General features: G+C 37.7%; 1 protein-coding gene across 2 annotated transcripts in view; it reads left to right on the top strand.

Moving 5' to 3' along the window:
* The first annotated feature begins 2,514 nt into the window (after positions 1–2,514).
* Positions 2,515–6,779, top strand: part of rerea (arginine-glutamic acid dipeptide (RE) repeats a) — a 146,634-nt gene continuing 142,369 nt past the window's right edge. Inside the window, exon 1 of one of the 2 annotated variants that reach the window (XM_014020440.1) lies at positions 2,515–2,710. The gene's annotated coding sequence lies outside the window, so the exon portion shown is untranslated. Of the gene's footprint in view, positions 2,711–2,817; positions 2,948–6,779 lie in introns of those variants that run through there. The other variant, XM_014020449.1, reaches the window with a different exon arrangement.

A 6,779-nucleotide genomic window follows, 5' to 3' on the forward strand; every position in this document is an offset into this window, starting at 1 on the left:
TGCTTTATGTGACTTCTTTTATACACTTTTAAAAAATTTAAACTGCATGCATTTGATTAAAACGCAGGTAATCAAGACCAAAGATAAACCATAAAGAAACTTTTTATTATTTTTTAAATAAAGAGGTATTTGTCGTGTTCAACCTTCCTGGGTAAGTGCTGCTGCTGTGAACAGTACAATGCAATCTGAGCCAGAAATATGAGCTCAGTGCTGAGATGTAATTTCTACCCTTCCACTACCTCAGGTCAAAGAACCGAAAGGATCCTTGTGCTCTCAGCTTTGCCAAKATAAATGAGAATCTATTCACCATAGTTTGGTACCACGGGTGTTTGTGCCACATCAATTTATTTAGAGCCTTCTCTGAACCTGTCTCCATTGTTTAACCATCACCAAGGAGACCTTTAATAAATTGGTCTCGCTTTAGATAAAAATGCCTCTGAGTTGCTGCAGGCTTTTTGGGGAAAAGTATGTGAACTACGAAGCATATTGATTAGTTTTAAAAGGTGAATCAACATGATCTTTCAATCGATAATGAATGAGTTAATTCTAATTTTATTCGGAAAGACAACCAAGAAGAATGGCTTTGAGATTAGCGCCATCTTGTGGGCATTTTTCTGAAGTGCAGCTTCCCCTCAGTGACTTTAACATCTAACAAAAACTAGTTGTTAAATGATCGCAAAGCCTACTCCATATATATTCCACTAGTACTGATCAGTGGGGTAAATRAGTCTTAATTTTCACCACCTYACAGATTGGAGTGGGAACRAAAAATAAACACTTCCCATTCCCAATATTAAAGTTCCCATTGCGCATGCGTATATATTATATATAACCGTATATATACATATTTATTTACTAACTGATTTCTGTGACCGAACAGTGTCTGTCTGTGGTTTTAACTGTGTAAAATTGCTGTCTCAAAAAGATATTTGTTTTAAGGCTAWTATTGTTTCATTTTCACATTTTAAATGCTCTGTTTTATGTAAAATACACCAAGTTCACAGATCTGTAAATGATCAACGTTTTCTTCTACTTTGCTGTTGTTTCCCTTTTTATTTTTCCTTCTACATACTTCTTAATATTTAGCCTTTACGTATCAAAACGTTCAACTCATTTAGAACATGGTTGTGACTTGAATATCTTTACACTTTTTAAAATATTTCACGTTACAAATATTTCCCTTTATTTAAGACAAATGTATTTACATCAAAAACATGTTTTTGAAGTTCTTTTAGCTTTTAACTAGCCTTTTGTTACGTTGTTCAAACTTTAGTTAGCCTTTTATTAAAGCTTTTAACTGACTCTGATGCTTTAGTAGTTTTGCGCATAGCTGTCATTTTTAAATTTATTTATTTTGGCTCTAAACTAGCCTTTTACTTACAATTTGATGCTTTTAGAAAACATTTTTATTAAGATATTTATTATATCTAGCTAATTTATAAAAGCTAATTTACTCAGCTTTTTAAAAACTACATTTAGCTAGCCTTTTGTTATTTTTGAGTCTTTTAGCTAGTGTTGCTTTTAGCTAGCCTTTTGCTGTTTTTGATTCTTAGCTAGTAGCCTTTTGCTATTTTTGAGTCTAGTATTGTTGCTTTTAGCTAGCCTTTTGCTACTTTTGAGTTTTAGCTTGTTGCTTTAGCTAGCCTTTTGCTATTTTTGAGTTTTAGCTAGTATTGTTGCTTTAGCTAGCCTTTTGCTATTTTTGAGTCTTAGCTAGTATTGTTGCTTTTAGTTAGCCTTTTGCTATTATTGAGTTTTAGCTGTTATTGTTGCTTTTAGTTAGCCTTTTGCTATTATTGAGTCTTAGCTGTTATTGTTGCTTTTAGCTAGCCTTTTGCTATTATTGAGTTTTAGCTTGTTGCTTTAGCTAGCCTTTTGCTATTTTTGAGTTTTAGCTAGTATTGTTGCTTTTAGCTAGCATTTTGCTGTTCTTATGTGGTGTTTTGCTGCCTAGCTTATTGCTACATTTGGCTTACCTTTAGCTGATTCTAGGTATTGTTTTGCTACTCCTAACCAGCAATTTACTGCTTTTAGCTTTTCTTTTTCTCTACTTTTGGCTTTAAGCTAGCATTTTTGCTTCTCTTTAGCTAGCGTGTTTCTACTTCTAGACAACCTTTTTTATTAGCTTCTAGCCTTTTTTCTACATTTTGCTCGCATTTCTTTWGGTTTCAGCTAGCTTGCTGCTTTTGCCCCGTTTTTATTTACTCTAAAGGTTTTTARCTACTTTCCCTTGGCCAGCCTGTCAGTTTAGTTATAAGGGTTGGGTTGGATGGGGAGTTTCTTCACGGCTTTATTACCTTCCAGGATTCCCAGTGAGCTGCGTGGTTCCAGTTTTGTCCAGTGGGTGACGATATTTTACCAGCTGAACTTTGAGAACCCCCAACTGCTCTCACCCCAAGATGAAGAAGGATGCTGTCATGCTGAGTGCCTCTCATACACATTAGTCTGAGCATCCAGGCAACGATTACTCCCTCTTTAAATTCAAGCCCATCATTTATGACAGCATTCTATCAAACGTGGCCGGTTCCGTTATAGCTCCATAAGAAAAGACATACAGGTGGCACTGCAGGTGCCGTACTGCTCTGTGTAGTGGCAACACTTGGCTTACTAACGCTGGCTAATTGCCCCTGCTGCTGCCGCCGCTGCTTTTGTTTGTTGTTGCAGTCTCTCATCAAACAAATCACAGATGTTGTAGATCAAGCTTTTTAAGGTAAGTGTTGTAAGCTGCAGTCAGCTTCTTCTTTGTCTTTGACATCCGTGGGGGGGAATAAAACAAAAATAAGGGACAAATACGCAGGAGTAGTTTGGAAACATTGGACTGATAACGCACGTCCTCGCTCTCACTGTTGCTGGTTACCGTGAACTAACGTTAGCAGTGACTAGCACTGATTGGGAATGCCAGGTGGGAGCAGTCTAATGCCTGGACACAAACAGCTCGCTGACACCGGTAAGCACAGAGCACATGCAGCACACACACCGTGAGATGGTTTTATTTCTTCCTTTATGACATGGACACACTGCAACATTGAAATATATCCCAACAAGCGTTGTATCATTTCCCGAACTACCCAGTGTAGCATCTYGTTTCCAGAGAGTAGTCAGAGCCCACGGAGCTATTGTCATTAGCTCCAGGAAACGTTAGCCAGCGAAGCTAACTTGCTGTCTTTGTGTGCTTGACTTGTGTGCTTAATTATTGTTGTGTGGCTCGTCGTAGTTTGTGCTTTTATCCTCAACAATTTCAAGCTGGTTTTAAACTAAAACCTAACGCTGAATGACTTAAACACTTGTGTGGACTTTTGGTAGTAAAAGGAAAAGGCGATGCTGACAAAAATCTTTTCTGAAGGGGAAAAAAAATGTCAACAAATCCAGAACCAGCAGCTGAATGTTGGCATCGACACAGAACAGCTCAATCCACTACAATATAACTTTCACACGTTTTACACGTTTATTACTAAAGTATTGCAAGTTGGAAAGTTGTTTACAAAATGTATTTATTGGCAGAGTGTAAGATAGTCTGGAGATGATGGGTGTCATTTTGTCTAACCTATAAAGAAACTGTTTTTTTTTTTGTTTTTATTACTGTTTATGACTCACTCTTTCCCCTCACTTATGTGTCAGACTGCCTATATAACGCTGACAAACTGTCTACTTCGCTAAATCTAATGAACATCCACATTACTAAATGATTAAAGGAGTGAGAAACATTTGTTTTGCTTCATAACTTGCCAAGCTATTTTCAGCCTTACCTTCCTTGTCACATTTAGTCTAAGAAAATCTTTATCACGTCTTGTGATACGTTGACAGCACTGCTTTTTAAACAAGCCCCACAGTATGTTACATTTCAGCGACTATAAACAGATTAACAATGAGAGGTTTGGTTTCTGGGATTCTGCACCTCCAGTTTAATCGTCCAAACAGTTGTTGGCAGTTGTTCAAGTGTGCTGTAATGGCATGTTGTTTATAAACTAGGTGACTCAGCAGAAATTAAACTTTATTTGCACATGTGGTTTGTAATGTCTGCTAGCCAGGTTTGTCACATTTCTCAGGTGATGGTGCTGCAGCAGCTTGAGCCGACTGCAGTTATTTTGCTTTATTTTATTAACCTCTAATCAGCTTGTTTAAAGCGTCTGAATTAAAAGAAAGAAAAAAAGAAAGGAACACTATCAGGGATGTGTTGATGTCCTCTGAGGTTTGACACCTGATGACTTGACTCCGTCAAACAACTTTCACTGCTCTCTTACCTTATGGAGCTGCGTTTTGTTTGGCGTTGAATGACATGAACYGAACAGGCTTAGTTGCAAATTAGAACACGGCTTTAGATTAATTTTTGTTAATTTTTTTAAATTAAGAATGATGCATTGATAATTGAATGTTTATTTTTTTAAGTGAAACAAGCAGAACACGGCAGTCAAAGGTATAATACGAGCTAAATAACGAAAGGATTAGTATTCCTTGAAGGGATGCCACGTTGCTGCTTATTAGCCCTCTGAGCACGTGTTGTGAATGACTCTCAGCTACTACTACACCAACTTTTAGCTCAATAGCTGTAAAACCTACTGAGTTGTAGCCATATTTATACTGGCTAATGTTGAATATCTGTGGTGGGCCTTTTGAAAGTGATGTTAAGCAGTTGAAGATGTAAAATATTACTTTCTGAGAGTTTGCATAAAATCCAATTAATGGTTCATGAGTTATTTTGCTAACTAACAAACAGGACTGATGCGAACAGTCGATGCTACAATTTGAAGCAAAGATATGCAATCTGTAGTCCTCGGAGTATGTGATGTGAATTAGTCTCAGTGACTACCACACCTAATTTTAGCTAGATGTCTGTAAAATTGACTGGGTTGCAGCCATAAATGTTTTCTCAGCTCACTTGGTTGTGGCGGCCGTTTTGAATTGGATTGATACCAAAAGTTAATCATAGATATACACCTGATAATTACTTTTTAAAGGTTTCAAGAAAACCCGTTCAGTGGTTCGTGAGATATGTTGCTAACAGACAATGTTAGCTTTTAAAAACCGACCTCATGCGATCAGTTTTCTCTCGGGCTATAAGTTGGGGGTAACTCTCAGCTACTGCCGCACCGGTTTTCACCTCAGCATCTGTAAAATTGACTGCATTGTAAAAGCTTACATTTTAGAAACRATTTCATAAAACAGGCAAAAGTCATTAAGAGAACATTATCTGMCAGTTAATCACCCTTTAAATTGTGGATATTATAACATTGTTTGTAATGCTGCAAAGTCATTTGGAAACAGTTACTAAAAGATTATCACGTTTTACTCGCTTTGGGAAAAAGAAGCAAATCATCGGGAGAACCTTTTCATCAACATCTTGGATATTTGCTTATGTGATGTTTTTAGTTGTTTCTTTCTGTTTGTGTTCAGCGGTTGTGATTGAGCTTTTCTTTAACTACCACTTAGACTATAAACTCACCAGGGTAAGGCTGCCATTACAGGCTATATGTTGATTACTACTTTAGCACRGCTTTGACTGAAAAGCACCTTAACGATGTGTTTTTTTTTCCCACTCGCTTTTGAAGGAGAGTTGTTTAAGTTTTGCAAAGAGGATAATTTAGAATGGCTTCAAATGAAGCTGTTGTGGGGTTTGCTTCTTTTCATGTTTTTTTCACACTGCTGTCATGTGGTAATTTTATAGTGTCTGGTTTTCAGTGGAATCTCAAGAGCAGCACTGGTTTAAAAAAAAATCACTTTGAATCACATCCAGMAACACACCCTGTCCATCGAATGGTAATCTAGTTTGGTTTCTGTACCAGCACGGTGATAAACGAAGCATGATATACCTGCTATTTTCCTTTAATGACTAATATGCATTTGAGTAATGGCTGCTCCCTGCGAGTAATACGTGGCAAAGGCCAGACRATGATGATAAGGAAAATCCTTTTTCACTGGGCTTTTTGTTAGATGATGAGTCAATACATGCACTCCTGAATTTAGTGTTAACATGTTGCACTCAAATTGCATTTTTCCCCTCAGATGCTGGCCCTACTTTCCCTCCAGAATTGTCATAAATTATTATTTTTTTCATTTAACTATTTAATTCTTTCCCCTTCCAGCATTGCTTTGTGTTAAATGTGTCATAAGTTGTCGCTCGGAGTAGCAACCCTGCATTTTAGGAGGCATTTTGTTTCAAGAAATGCGATGCAGCTGATTTGTTTTATTCAAAGATTTCAGGAACAGAGTGTCGTTTTTTTATTTCCTTTTCTTTTTGTCGGTGAGCGAAGCAGGTGAGCAGTGAAACRCGCTGTCCCGAGGCAACACAGAGAGTCATGTGTAATCAAGCATTTAGACGGCACATTTTGTAATCATAACCTGAATACCCTTGTGTTTATATTCAAGCCATTACGTATGCTTGCAGCGGACAAAATGGAGACAAGTGGATGAGCCGATTTTTTTAGCGTTTCCTGGGCAGTGTTCGCTTTCTGTTTCGTTGCGAGATATCTGACTGTTACATTGTAAATTAATGCCCCGAACAAAGGAGCAATGCTCGCTCAAAGACCTCTTGATGGGCCATTCAAGAGCTGTATATTCATTAAAAATAACAATCTGTCAGCACTTACTGACAGCACCCACAACAAGCCAAGCTCTCTTTATTGTTCTCCGAAGATGTTTTTCAGTTCTCGTGCCAAGAGCTGGGTAATTGGCTGTAGCAAAGCCTTGCATGTGTTGTTTTAAGATATTGGACTGACACGCACAGGGCACACTGGCAGAAACGAGGCACACACACACACACACACACACACACACACACACAC

The sequence above is a fragment of the Austrofundulus limnaeus genome, unplaced genomic scaffold (genome assembly GCF_001266775.1).
Source record: "Austrofundulus limnaeus strain Quisiro unplaced genomic scaffold, Austrofundulus_limnaeus-1.0 Scaffold3, whole genome shotgun sequence".
Classification (NCBI taxonomy): domain Eukaryota; kingdom Metazoa; phylum Chordata; class Actinopteri; order Cyprinodontiformes; family Rivulidae; genus Austrofundulus; species Austrofundulus limnaeus.